Below are 15,739 nucleotides of genomic sequence, written 5' to 3' on the forward strand. Positions count from 1 at the left end.
ATTAGATATTTTTCTTAAAATTCTAATCTGACAAAAGGTATAAATATATCTGTTGTCTACTTGTGTCTTCTCAAACCAAAGCAACAGAACAAAATATAAAAGTTCCATTGCCTCTAAGTTCCCTGCCATTTATAAATTTGATATGACTGTGAATCCTCTTTGTAGATAAGACCACCAATGAATGTGACATTTTCCTTATAAATAAAGTGCTGTAGAGAGAGCACTTTTTATTATAGCCCTAAACAACATATGAAGAATGAAGCAAATAATATGGCTGCTGTTGCCGTGAAAACATTCTCTGCAAAAATCAATATTGATTTAAGTTGTAAAAATAGTTTAGGCCCCCTTTTATTGTTCTCTCACAACAGTGTAGAAATGCAATAATAGTTATATTCTAATAAAACAGTGTTCATAGCCATTAGTTCTGAAATATCTCTTTTAACATCAAGATTCAATATTGTTTATATTTTTAAATCTTAAAGTAGATTGGGAAAATATTTTCTTTAATCCATCATTCCACAAGGTTGATCTAGACCACTTTAGTATTACACTTGATGTTACGTAAAAATGCTTCTGATGTTATTTTGAAAGAGAAAATTAAAAGGAAAATCTTGTAGGGTTGGAGGGATAGCATAACATGTAGGGTGCTTGCCTTGCATAGTGCCCCCTGTATACTATCTCCAGAATCCAATTTGGGTCACCAAGATTGACCAGAAGAGACCCTTTAGCTCAGAACCTAAAGTAACCTCTAGGTACCACAGAGTATAGCCCTGAAAGAAAAGTAAAACACTTAATTTAATAGATATAATAAACTTTCATTCAAAGGAAAAAATCCATTAACAAGCATAGAAGGATCATAAACATAAAATAACTAATATGATACTTGAGACTTGAAATTATTTCTCAAAAAAATATAAACAAACATAACTAACTTCATAGCAAGTATTAGATTTGATTCACTGTAATGCAACGTACATAGTCATTAACTGTAATTATGTTACCAAAATGTTAATGTTCTAGTATATTTATGTACATCTTTATACTAATTATAATTTGGCAATCTTTACAAAAATTCAGGCTCTCAGCTTACTTGGGTTATATTTTTCTATGTGATCAGATCTGATCATGATAATATTATATTTTTAAATTAATAATATGAAATAAAATTAATATATAATTATATAATAAATTCAAATTATTGAATATATGCATGAATGTATATAGTCAAAGTGTTATTGTTTAGTTTGCTAAATACACAGAAAATGTATAAGCATGTTTTATATATAAAATAATCATGATATTGTCCTGATTTGCATGTTTATTTTTACTCTTTTATTGTTCCCTAGCCACCATTTCATACTTTACCACATCTACATGGTAACAATAGAACTGATGTTAAGAAGTGTTTTATTATCTTCTTTTTTATTACTTATTTCTAATTAAAGCATCTTCTTTTACTGTCATTCATTAATTTTATAACTTAATAACATAACTAAACTCATGGAGATGATCCATGAGAAAAGAACTTTTTCCTTTAAATATGTGTATGAAATATTAAACACTTTTATTTTTCCTTTAGTAACATGTATAAAATGATTTATTGGGAGTAGCAAATTAACTCAGGTACTGAGAGTGATCGCCTCATTAAAATTTTCCTGGGAAATAAGCTTGCTGAAATGCCTCAAGTGTAAATAGATGGTGCAGATGGGTAATTTGAATATGCATATATTCCTGCTTTCACATTACTCTGCCCTACTTAAACTACCATTCATTTACGTTAATGCTTTAGCATATTTATCCTTTTCTGCATTGCATTCAGAGTTCATTCTGAAATGATTCCACCGTGTTGTATTATGAATGAAAAATGAAGGTAGGAGTTTTTTTCAAGTGCCAAAAAGAATAACATGAAATCAAGTCAGCTCCACTCACCATTACACCTAGAGAATGGCGATGTTCTTATTCAGATAATTTCACTTAACACTGCTCTAGTATCTCCCTTTATCTAAAAAATCTATGGACTTGCTCTTGATTCACAACTCATATATAAATATGATAAATTTCCTGCAGCTAGATCTTGTCAAATTTTAGCAAATCATCATTTTGTGACAGGTTGCAATTTCAGGCTATGCCAAAGAATTTGCACTCCTAAAATACTAGTGCACAAAAATAAGCTCTATTACAAAATTCTAAATTCCTCAAAGTAGTATGAGATTCTCTAAAATTAGATAAAATGTGATGATACAGCTGCAAATGTCATATAACTTAATGAGAATTTACATAAATGTGTTTATTTAATGGATTTCATGCATTATGAATAGGAAATAGGACACATACCCATATATCATACCCATATATCAGAAATTATAGAAAATATTCTATTATTTGTCCATCTCCAAACACAATAACTAAAAAAATCATCTTAGCTCTCTTAAGTTTTATAATCTTTACTGTCTTTATTATTCTAGTGTAAACCAAATGTTGCTCAGATATTTATTTATTTTGTCTCACGTTTTATTCAATTAGCATCTTTATTAAATTGTAGTTTTTAAAAATATTACTTTACTTCAAGACTGTGGTTACAAGGTTGTTAATAGTACAGCTGGTTTTCCACAATTGAAAAGTTGTTTATGATTGAATTTCAATCATACAGTGAGCAACACCCTTTATTGTCTTTTAAAATATGTTTTTTATTCATTTTCATTTGTAACTTCCTAATGTTAATATGCATTTATATTTATATTGGAACTTTTCATCTAACGTTGAACAGATACAGATGTTTTTCTCTTAATAAAACATAGTCTGCATGCAGGGCAGATCACTCCACATTTAATGGTATGCTGAAACTAGAGGATGCTCTACATCAGCCTGACATCGATGAAAGAAATTCACAGAATCCAGAGTCTTTAAATATAAGAATCTGATACCAACAATAGCTAAAGTGTGAAAAAGTTTCACTGGGACCTTGAGAATGACTCGAGTCAGATGGACTGGTATGCCTGGAACCCAGAGTCGGTCTTATGCCAATAAACTTCTGGGGTGAGGCCTTTTTGTAATCAGGTCAAGGATTTTTTTACATTTTCTCCATTTTTCTGGACCTATGCAAACATTGGTGATTGCCACTATCACACCTTTACTATACTTTTTTACTCTTATCCTTTAAGGAAAAAAATACAACTTACTGAACTTAAAAATAAATTACTGTAGTAGAATGCCTGTCTCGAATACAGGCAGGGGATGAGAAGAGGGAGAGTGTAATGGTGCACTGGTGAAGGGGGGTGTTCTGGTTATGACTGTAACCCAAATATGATCATGTTACTTAAATAAAAATATATTTAAATATAAAATAAAATAAAGAATGAGAAGGGGAAAAAGAGATATAGCTGTGAACTGTTCAATAAGGTATTTTGGTGAAAGAGTCACTCTCTATCTTTCCTTCCCTTTGTTATTTGTTAAATAAGGAAGTTTGTAGAAGTGTCCCTCTATTTAACATTATATAAGAACCAAGTCAATTGGATTCTTGGACTTGTTCTAGCATCCCCATAGGCACCAATCTCACTGTGAACTGTTCAATAAGGAATTTTGGTGATAGAGTTCCTCAGTTTAATTCTTGTGTTTGAACCAGGTCACAGGGATTGTTGGACTTGTTCTTGTGGCCCCCTTATGCGCTGATAACACCAGGTGGCATTATTCCTTGTTTGCATGGGCACATTAAAATGGAAAATACTATACATACAAATAAGTTCTTTTTTTTTTTTTTTTTTTTGGTTTTTGGGCCACACCCTGTGACGCTCAGGGGTTACTCCTGGCTATGCACTCAGAAGTTGCTCCTGGCTTCTTGGGGGACCATATGGGACACCGGGGGATCGAACCGCGGTCCGTCCTAGGCTAGCGCAGGCAAGGCAGGCACCTTACCTCCAGCGCCACCGCCCGGCCCCAACAAATAAGTTCTTATCTAATAGAGATAGGAACACACAATTCTTGTGGTGCAATGGAAACTTAAAAACCCCGAGCATTGACATGATGACCTGGCACAGGCCTCAGAGGTTTGGGTATTTTCCAATCACCCCTGAACCAGGGAAGCCATCTATGAAACATTCGACATTGTTTATAACATCACCTGGACGCAATCCTCTACCAGGGAAGACACTACTGCTGCTCTGACATCGATTTACTCAAAAGAGTCTTCCCTTAACACTGAGAAGATTCAAACAACAACGACCTGCGTACTGGACAGGGCTTTCTGCATTGCCCGTTAATTGCGAGTTGAAATTAGACGCCGCTCCGCACCATCCTGACTTCAATGTAGGATATACAGATTCCAGGACCTTCAATACAGAAACATGAGATCAACAACAGAAACTGTGAAACATATTACTGTATGGGTATTACAACAATGACCGGGATTGGACAAACTAGTTTGCCTGGAGCCTAGAAATGGTCTTCTGTCAGGAAACATCAGGGGTAGGGTCTCCTTGTACTTAGGCCAAAGTTTTTCCTTTCCATGACCCCCATACTTTGGTGGGCCCATGCAAACGATAATTGCCACACTAACATTGTTTTTACGTGCTCCTTTTACTCCAAAACTTTAAGAAACCACTAGTAAAATATCTAGAACTGCAAAAAATTAAAAGGTTTACATTAGTGTTAACATATATGCTTTTAGATGCAATAGCATTCTGGGGGATAAAGGAGGGAGAGAAGGGATATATACTTGGGAACAGGGATGAAGAGAGGACAAGACTGCTGGTGGAAAGGCCCTCATTTATTGTCACTATGTACCTTAAATATCACTGTATAAGATTTGCCGTTATATATTCTAATAAATGTCTGTCATTTAAATTAAATTAAATAAATAAATTAAAAAAACATAAAAATTAATTTTAAGAATTGAAAGAATAGAGGATTTTTATTTTTAAATTTTTATAAGAAAGAGAATAAGAAATAAAGGGAAAAGAACTAAAATATGAATAGAAAGAACATTTACTTGCGTATAAATTCAGAATATTATATATTGTGACACACTGACCCACAAATGAATGTTGTTATGGCTATTAGGATCAGTCAAATGAAATGAGGCTAGCTAAGAAACAAATGACTATGGCTGTCAAAAAAGTCACTTAAGCTTTCAGATTTTATATACAAAATAATTTGACCAAGCTCAGCAAATGAAAACTTTTATGAAAATGTCAAATCAAAACTTTATGATTTCAGATGATATGTAAGTTTGTCTTTAAAAACTATATATATATATATATATACTGTGAGTTAACAAATTACCAGAATGGACCACAGAGATAACAGAACAGAAGTAAAGTACATGTCTTGCATACAGTAGAAGCCAGATATATGTTCAAAATCACATTTTCACCATAAGCATCTTTAGAAACAAACATGAAAGCTGCACATGACCAAATATCAACTGATTAATTAAGGATTATATATATATGATACAGTGCTAAAAACTTGAAATTTATTACCCAATAAAATTACGGCTGTATGTAGTTAAATGATTATGATATGTTGCAGATTAATCTCCCTGGAAATGAACTTTGAGGCACAAATATGCTGCTGGCAATTTGTTTAAAGAGTATGTGGAATATCCTTTGGGGAATAAAGGAAATAGTCCTGGGCACAAGATGATGTATTTTTTCTACAACTAAAGTAAAAACTTAACTGAACTTACAGGGAATATGAATCTGGAACAATTTTTCTAGAATTATGACAACAACATACAGTTTTCTATCTCTACAGTTACGAACCATATGAATGGTTGTCTTCTTCTTACAAGCATTTTCACTTTCAAAGAAGCTGTGTAAAATGATAGTGACGCTGCAATTAGTGGAATTTTAGGTAGTATAACTAAGTGAAATTTAGGAAATATTTGAGAAAAAAGTTATCTTTCTTTGCATCACTATCCCCTAAACTGGTTCACAGCTTATAAGGACATTTATAATTATTTAATTTTTTTAACATAATTTTTATTTTGATCATAGTGGCTTACATATTGTTGACAATAATATTTTAGGTACATATTTACATAAAATCAGGGGGGATTCCCATCACCGGTTTGTCTTCCCTACTCCTCCTTTTTTGTCCTACCTTCCATATCCTCTTCCCTCACCCCCAGTGCTACTAGAATATGTGGTCCCCTCTGTACCTATCCTATTACTTCGTAGTCTTACACCTGTTTGGTCCTGATGCCTCCTTTATTTCCCCCTCTAATTGGGGGGCAGGACTAGCTAGTTCAAGTTATGTGGTTTTGTTTGAAGAGGAGAAAAATAAAACTGGGGTAAAAGTCTAATACGCCGGGAATAAGCAGAGTTCTTATAGAGGCTCTCGCCATTGGTTTGAGAGACGAAGGAGAAAAAAAAGGTGAAGCAGTCCACCCCTACGAAATGAAGTGTCAAATATCTATTAAGAGTTCCAACCATAACGCTAAGCACCCCAAAAACAGAACAAAACAAACAAACAAACAAAAAAAATGTCGTGGTCTTGAGAAAGGCATCATGGCAGAGGCCATGAAGAGTGAAAAGAAGGGGCCTGAGAGATCACATGGAGGCAAGGCATCTGCCTTTCATGTAGGAAGTCATCGGCTCGAATCTCTGCGCCCCACATGGTCCCTCATGCCCGCCAGGGGCAATCTCTGAGCCCGGAGCCAGGCATAATCCCTGAGCACTGCCGGGTGCCACCCAGAAATCTGAAAAGAAGAAAAAAAAGAGAAAAAGAAAAAAAAAGGAGAAAAAAAGATAAGTGGGGGGCAATAACTTCAATAACCACACTAAAACAAAGAAATCGACAAAAAATAGATAGGTAAATAAAAATAATAATAATAGTACATGAGGATAAAACGTAATATATGAAAAATAAACAATGTGGTTTTTTTTTCCCTCCTGCCCAGGCACAGTAAATATTGGGGTCATTCAAAAAGGGATTCACATGGCCTAAGATATCTGGGATTTCTCTGCCCTTGGAGTATATTGTCATGGGATCAACTATAGACTCTGTTCATGATCCTTTATCTCCCGGTGGTGCATTTGTGGAGTTTGGGAGGCTTCTGCTCCATCCTGGGTGTTATAGTAAGACCTCTGTATCTAGAGATCTCAGTTTCTGCACAGTTACAGGGGTGGGGCTTATGATGAAGTCAGTCTTTGTGGTTGTAGAAGTTCTGTTCCCTCTGTGTCACTTCAGTCCATCTTCTGTGGTTGGTGGTCTTGGTCTTGGCACTAGCCCTGGGATGGCACCTAGGTTAGAGACTTTCCTTGCGTTCCCAGAAGCCCCATTCCGTTACAGTTGTCTCTGCCAGACCTTTGGAACTGGGGATCATGGTTGTTGTGCAGGTCGTAGCTCAAACCCTAGGCTAGGGCTTTTTTATTGGACCCAAGATATATACAGTCTGGTCATGGTTCTAGCAGCCAGTCCTCTGTAAATCGCATTTTTGGCTTCTGGACCTACCAGTGGGTGACAAATCTTCTGATTTTGTCTTATCGGTGGCTGGTAGGGCAGGATAACCTGCTCTTAAATCAAGTTGTTCCCCTTTTCCTCGGTGTCAGGATATCGTATTAGAACTGGCACTCGTTGGTGTTCCAGCAGTAATAAGGTTGTTCCGGATGGGGTTTGTTACCTGCAGCTGTTGTGAAGGTCTGTGCCATTTCTGTGACAGGGATCCAGGGATCAAGGTTGGATGGATGGGATCTAATCTCCTGAGGTCTAGGTTGATGCCACATGACATATTTTCAAGGTAGGAGTTATCCCTGTATTGTAAACAACTCTGAGTTTCTATCTCTAGTAGATAAAAGCTCTTTTTTTTGTGAAAGCTTTCCCCTTTTTTTAGTGTGCCTTTGCAGAGAGAAATGGTGCTACGTTATATTGCTGGTGCCTTTGGGGGTGGACAGAGAGAAAAACAAAAACAGGTCACATACCCAAAAAAGATTAGAAAAAAATAGGATTAAAAATGTATGTGCTCACATATGTATATGTGGACAAGAAGGTTAAAAAATGAATTAACGGAGTATTTAAAGGACCAAAGAGGTGCAAAAGACTACCTTATATTTAGGGAAAGGCAGGTAAAGAGGAGGTGTAATACAGGTCTTATGTTTATGTTGGGAGTATAGGTTTTCCCGTTGTCTTTTGGGTTTTTCTTGTAGTGTGTGGGTTTCCAGGTACCTTTCCATCACACCCCCTGACCTCCTTCAGGTTGGTGACAGATTTGCGGCAGGGAGGTCTTGGAAAGAGTTCTTGTATTGGGTCTACTTTTGGAGCTAAGTCCGGTTTCAAGTAACAGTCCTCCTTAGGGGGAGATGGTAGGGAGGGCCGCGCAGCATGGGTCCGCAGGGGAGTTAGTTGCCTTTTCTTGCAGGAGACGAAGTGTGGGTTTGACTGGGTGTCTCTTCGTTTGGGTACTGGGTACTGGTTCATTGGGGTAGGAGGTCAATCTTGATGCCTAATAGATTAAGGACTGAGGGTGAAGAGTGTTAATACAGTGGGAAGTATGGATGGGGATGAGGGATGAGGGGGTATTTGGATTTCCAAAGGGGGGAAAGGGGAAGGTATATGGTAGGGGTAGGAATGGAGAAACTAGAAAATACATTGGAAAGGAAGGGGAAAGAGCGAAAAAAAAAGTAGAGAGAAGAGTGGAGAAGAAATGATAAAAAGAGAAAGTAGTGAGAAGAAAGGAGAGAATAGCAAGGGAATGTGGGTTTGCTTGAGTGTGTTCGATGAGTATAGTCTGTAGTTTAAGTCCGTATGTCACGAGTACTGCTTCGGTGGTCTGACTGGCCACGTGCTTCGATTCCTAAAAGAAGGTATAACCTTGAAAAAAAAGTGTATGTTAAAGAGATTTCTCGGACCATCTCGTAGTGCCAACTAGGAATGGTATCTCATGTGGTATCCCGAGCTGCCATCTTGGTTTATCCACCCATTGTATGCAAGGATGTCTGTGGACAGAAAAGCTGAGAGGTTATTTTAAATATAGTAAGATAAGGCATTAAAACATGATGTTATGGGATGCTTCCATTGGAGTCAGTGATTTCCAGTGGTATTCTTTACCTGTGATCCTGATTACGATCTCCAAGGGATTATTGTGGGCCTTTGTCGTAGAAGGCTGATTACATACCTGTTCTCCCTATGCTGTTATTTCTGGTGCTGCTGTTTTCTTTGTGGTATAGTGCGGTCAAGAGTTTGCGTTGTCTCTTTTTTCATGTATTTTGGGCGCTGCACTCGAGTATATGTTGGCTATTACAGTGTTTAGAGTTTCTACCCTATTAAACCCTATTATTTGATTGTTGAGTGTTAGTTGTGTATAAGATGTATGATCTGGGTGCTTCAGAATATTGCTATCATTCTGTGTTTATCTTTGGTTTTCTGACTTACTTCGTTTAACATAACATGATCTAGATCCATCCATGTTGCTGCAAAGTCTGTGATTGTATTATTTCTGACTGCCATGTAATATTCCATTGTGTATAGATACCACATCTTAATGATCCATTCATCTGTTGTTGGACATCGAGGTTGGTTCCAAGACCTGGCTATTATACTGAGTGCTGCTATAAATAGTGGGGTGCACATGTATTTTGGAATGAATACCCTTCCAAGTTGGGGGTATATACCTAGGAGAGCAATTGCTGGGTCAAATGGCAACTCAATTCTGAGTTCTTTGAGCACTCTCCAGACTGTTCTCCATAGATGTTGGACTAGGGGGCATTCCCACCAGCAGTGGATGAGAGTTCCTTTCATACTGCATCCCTGCCAACAGAGATTGTCTCCATTATTTTTGATGTGAGCCATCTTTACTGGTGTAAGGTGGTATCTCATTGTTGTCTTGATTTGGATCTCTCTGATGATGAGTGAAGGTGAGCATGTTTTCATGTGTTTGTTGGCCATCCTTCTGTCTTCCTCAGAGAAGTGTCTATTCATTTCCTCTCCCCATTTTTTAATGGCTTTATTTGGTTTTGGGGGGCTCAGCTTTCTGAGTGCTTTGTATATTCTAGATATCAGCCCTTTATCTGATATGTCGAGTGAAAAAAATTTTTCCCATTCTGTTAACTGTCTTCTTGCATTAAGTAAGGTTTCTTTCGCCATGCAGAAGCTTTTTAGTTTGATGTAGTCCCATTTGTTTATGTTTGATGCTAAAGTTCTTGCCATTGGTGCTCCATTCTCGAAGACCTTTTTGATGTATAGGTCTTCAAGGGTTCTACCTATTTTATTCTCGATAAACTTTATAGATTTGGGTCTGATTTCAAGGTCTTTGATCCATTTTGAGTTGACTTTCATATAAGGAGTGAGGTATGGGTCAATTTTCACTTTCGTACATGTGGTTTTCCAGTTGTACCAACACCATTTGTTGAAGAGGCTTTCTTTATTCCATTTCAAGTTCCTGCCTCTTTTATCAAATATTAGTTGGCTGTATATCTGGGGGTTTATGTCTATGAATTCTGTCCTGACCCATTGGTCTGAGGTCCTGTCTCTGTTCCAGTACCATGCTGTTTTGATTACTATGGCTTTATAGTATAGTTTCAAGTTAGGTAAGGAGATGCCACCCAGCTTCTTGTTTTTCAGTATTTGTTTGGCTATCCTGGGTCTTTTGTGGTTCCAGATAAATTTTGTGATGGATTGTTCTATTTCTTTAAAGAATGGTGTTTGAATTTGGATAGGGATTGCATTAAATCTATATAGTAGTTTGGGTAGGATAGTCATTTTAACTATGTTAATTCTACCTATCCATGAGCATGGGATATTCTTCCATTTCTTTAGATCCTCTTCAATTACTTTCTGGAGTGTTTTGAAGTTTCCCTGGTATAGGTCTTTCACTTCCCTTGTGAGGTTGATTCCTAGGTATCTGATATTTTTTGATACTATTTTAAATGGTATTGTATTTATAATCTCTCTCTCCTTGGCTTCATTGTTTGTATATAGAAACGCAACTGTCTTTTGTGTATTGACTTTGTATCCAGCCACTTTGCTGTATTGGTTGATTATTTCTAGGAGTTTTATTGTGGACTCCTTAGGGTTTTCGATGTATATCATCGTATCGTCTGCAAATAGAAATAGTTTGTGTTCCTCTTTCCCAATTTGGATTCCTTTGATTCCCTTCTCTTGTCGGATTGCTATTGCTAGGACTTCTAAGGTTATATTGAATAAGAGTTGAGAGAGTGGACAGCCTTGCCTAGTTCCTGATCTTAGTGGGAATGCTTCTAGTTTCTCACCATTAAGAATAATGTTGGCTGTCGGTTTTTCATAGATAGCTGTAACTATCTTGAGGAAGGATCCTTCTAACCCTATTTTGCTGAGTGTCTTTAACATGAATGGGTATTGGATTTTGTCAAACGCCTTCTCTGCATCAATTGATATGATCATGTGTTTTTTGTCTTTCTTGTTGTTGATGTGATGTATAATGTTGATTGATTTGCGTATGTTGAACCAACCTTGCATTCCTGGTATAAATCCCACTTGGTCATGATGTATGATCTTTTTGATGAAGTGCTGGATTCGGTTTGCTAAGATTTTGTTGAGTATCTTTGCATCTATGTTCATTAGTGAGATTGGTCTGTAGTTTTCTTTTTTGGTGGTGTCTTTGCCATCTTTGGGAATGAGTGTGATATTGGCCTCATAGAAGGAATTGGGGAGTATTCCAGTTTTCTCTATGGTTTGGAAGATCCTATGGAAAAGTGGTAGTAGGTCTTCTCGAAATGTTTGGTAGAATTCACCTGTAAATCCATCTGGGCCTGGACTTTTGTTCTTGGGGAGTTTCTTAATTACCTCTTCAATTTCCTCTGAGGTGATTGGTCTATTTAGGCTTTCTATTTCTTCCTTCTCCAGTCTTGGAAGATGGTATTTTTCTAGGAATCTGTCAATTTCTGCTGGGTTCTCTAGCCTAGTTGAGTATAGTTGTTCATAGTATGATCTCATGATATGTTGTATTTCTTGGGGTTCTGTTGTAATCTCTCCCCTTTCATTTGTGATCCTACTGATTTGGGTGTTTTCCCTCTTTTTTTTGGTGAGTTTTGCCAGTGGTTTGTCTATCTTGTTTATTTTTTTGAAAAACCAACTCCTGGTCTCATTGATTTTTTGTATTGTTTTCTTAGTTTCTATGTTTATTTCTGCTCTGGTTTTTATTATTTCTTGCCTTCTGGTCGTGGTTGGGTTTCTCTGTTGCTGCTGTTCCATTCCTTGAGGTGATCATTTAAACTGTTGATTTTATTGTTTTCCTGTTTCTTGACATAGGCCTGTATTGCTATGAGTTTCCCCCTAATTACTGCTTTTGCTGTGTCCCACAAATTTTGACAAGTTGTCTCCTCATTGTCATTTGTCTAAAGGAATCTTTTTATTTCTTCCTTGAGTTGTTCTTTGATCCAGTTGTTGTTGAGCAGCATGTTGTTTAATCTCCAGGTATTAGTTTTTCTCCATTGTTTCTTCTTGACATCAATTTTGACCTCTGTTGCATAGTGATCTGAAAGGGTACTTCTAATGATCCTTACCTTTGTAGTCTTATATAGGTTGGCTTTGTATCCTAAGACATGGTCTATTCTGGAGAAGGTTCCATGTGGGTTTGAGAAGAATGTGTATTCTGCTTTCTGGGGATGGAGGGCTCTAAATAAGTCTATTAGCCCTAAATCTTCTAATTTTTCATTTAGAGCTCTTATTTCTTTGCTATTTTTCTGTTTGGTGGATCTGTCCAGTGGTGATAGTGGAGTATTGAGGTCCCCTACTATTATCACATTTCCCTTCATGTGTTTCTCCAGGTTTGCCAGTAGTTGCCTCACATATTTTGCTGGCTCTATATTAGGTGCATAGATATTGACCAGGGTTAGTACTTCTTGATCCAATGTTCCCCTGATCAGTAGGTAGTGACCCTCTTTGTCTTTGATCACTTTCTTGAGATTGAATGCAATTTGATCTGATACCAGAATGACTGTCCCTGCTCTTTTTTGTTTTCCATTGGCCTGTATAATTACTTTCCATCCCTTTATTCTAAGCCGGTGCTTATCCTGTAGTTGTAGGTGTGTTTCTTGGAGACAGCAGAAGTCTGGTTTATTTTTCCTTACCCAGTTCTCTACTATGTGTCTTTTAATTGGAGAGTTTAGTCCGTTAACATTTAGGGAAATTATTGAGAGAGAGGACTGTTGTGCAGTTGTATTGTGTGGAGTGGTTGATGTTACAATCGGGGGTTTGGATTAATTCATCTCTGAGTAGGTCGTTTAAAATCAGCTTAGTTTGCACAAATAGTTCAAGCTCGTTCATGTTTGAGAATGTTTTTAGTCTGCCCTCCCATATGAATGATAGTTTTGCTGGGTATTGGACCCTGGGTTGGAAATGTCTTTCATTCAGCCGTTTAAATATGTCATTCCACTGTCTTCTTGCTTGAATTATTTCAAATGGGAGATCTGGTTTGATTCTTATGTCCTTTCCTTTGTACTTGAGGGTTTTTTCTCCCTTATTGCTTTCAGGAGTTCCTCTTTCTCTTTGTTTTTTGTCATTTGGATTATTATGTGTCTTGGTGTGGGTTTATTAGGGTCTATTTTATTAGGGACTCTCTTGACTTCTTGGATTTGTCCTGAATTGTCTTTCCAGAGGGTTGGAAAGTTCTCTATTATTATCTCCCTGACTACCTGTTCTTCTCCCTTCCCTATTTCTTCCCCTTCTGGTATACCCACAATTCTTAGATTGTTTCTTTTGTCCTTGTTCATTAGATATTGGATTTTTTCTTCCAGTGCTTTGCCTTTTATTTCTTTGTTGGTTTCTTGATCACTCTTTGATTGCAGTTTTCCTTTGAGTTCTTCGATGTGCTTCTCCAACTCTGTGTTTCTGCTCGTAAGGCTTGTTACTTTGTCTTTTAAATCCTTCACTTCCTTTTGTATGGAATCTCTCATGTTCTTTGACATTTCTTCTTTAATTTGGCGGATTCGTTCATCCATGGCTTTCTTATACTCAGTTTCTAGGGTTTCTTTGAATTCTTTTAGTAATTCTTTCATTTCCTTCCTCATGGCTGCTTTTAGGTCTTCTTCCCATTGATCTGTGCATTTTGGTGGACTAGGAAACTTGATAGGGTTTGTCATGGTGTCTCCAGTTATTAGGGACCTCCTTGATTTACGCATAATTCTTTGTATTTAATGGTGTGTTTTGGAGTGCTGTGGCTTCTAATATTGGCCTGCTTTGGTCCCCTTCCTAAAGGTGTTTCTAGAGGGGGTTGTTGGGTGAGCTTGTTGAACCTAGCTCTTTCTTCTCCCCTTTCCTACTTAGAGGTCAGCCTTGTCACTTTTCTGCTCCTATTTCAGCCAGTGGTGCAGTTCCGCTCCTGGCCACAATGATTGCTGGCGCTGTTGAGCCTAGCTCTCTGTCCTCCCTCCTCTCTCTGGGTGTTTATGGAGCTCTACCCCCTCCTAGCCTCAGCCAGTCGGCTCTCCACTCGGGTTTGGGGTCCCTGGGTCTGTGTTGGGCAGCCACGTGGGAGCGAGACACTCACCCGGCCTTTCCTCGCTGGGTTTGGGGTCCCTGGGTCTGCGGGCGGCCACTTGGGAGCTAGACACTCACCCGGCCGGTCCCGCTGGGTCTGGGTTGCCTGAGTCTGCGGGGCGGCCGCTTGGGAGCTAGACACTCACCCGGCCGGTCCCGCTGGGTCTGGGTTGCCTGAGTCTGCGGGGCAGCCGCTTGGGAGTTAGACACTCACCCGGCCGGTCCCGCTGGGTCTGGGTTGCCTGAGTCTGCGGGGCGGGCGCTTGGGAGCTAGACACTCACCCAGCCGGTCCCGCTGGGTCTGGGTTGCCTGAGTCTGCTATTTAATTTTTTTTTGGGTCACACCCGAAGGCGGCGCTCATGGGTTACTCTTTTTTTTTTTTTTTTGGTTTTGGGTTTTGTTTTTTGGGCCACAACTGGCGTTACTCAGGGGTTACTCCTGGCTGTCTGCTCAGAAATAGCTCCTGGCAGGCACGGGGGACCATATGGGACCATATATTCAAACCAACCACCTTTGGTCCTGGATCGGCTGCTTGCAAGGCAAACACCGCTGTGCTATCTCTCCGGGACCTCATGGGTTACTCTTGGCTCTGCGCTCAAAAATCGCTCCTGGCCAGCGCAGGGTCCATGGAATTGTGGGGATTGAACTACCGTCTGTCCTGGTTCGGTTGCATGCAAGGCAAATACCTTATTGCTGTGCTATCTCTCCGGCCCCAGATTATTTAATATTTTAATTGCTATCTTATTCACTCAAATAACCTTAGAAATATGGTTGTCCTTAATCTCAGATTTTTAGAGAAATAATCCTAGAGCCAGAAATGTAACTCAGTGGTAGACATTTGTTTAATATGTATGAGAAACTGAATTCTAATTCTGATATTAGAGCATTGGAGATGATGGAGGAGAGGGGAAAGCAGGGGAGGGGAGAGGAGAGAGGAAGACAGAGGAGGGGACAGGAAGAGAGGAGAGGAGGAAAAAACAAGTGAGAGGGAAAAGAAGAGGAAAGGGAAGGAGAGGAGAACCACTGAGGGAAGTAGAAATTAAGAAGATAGAGTCAGGGAGGGAGGGAGGAAATGGAAGAGAACCGGACAGAAGGGAAGACAGAAAGGAGTGAAGAATTATGTAGATACTGATATTTAAGGATATTTAAAATATTGTTAATATTTTATCCTCAGAATCATCTTAGTATTTTAATTTAACTCCACATTTTAGTTGAAAAAATATATTCCAGCATATTTCAGTATTCATTATTATAATGTTAGCATGTTATCTAAAATGAGAACTTAGA

Source organism: Suncus etruscus, chromosome X (genome assembly GCF_024139225.1).
Source record: "Suncus etruscus isolate mSunEtr1 chromosome X, mSunEtr1.pri.cur, whole genome shotgun sequence".
Lineage (NCBI taxonomy): Eukaryota > Metazoa > Chordata > Mammalia > Eulipotyphla > Soricidae > Suncus > Suncus etruscus.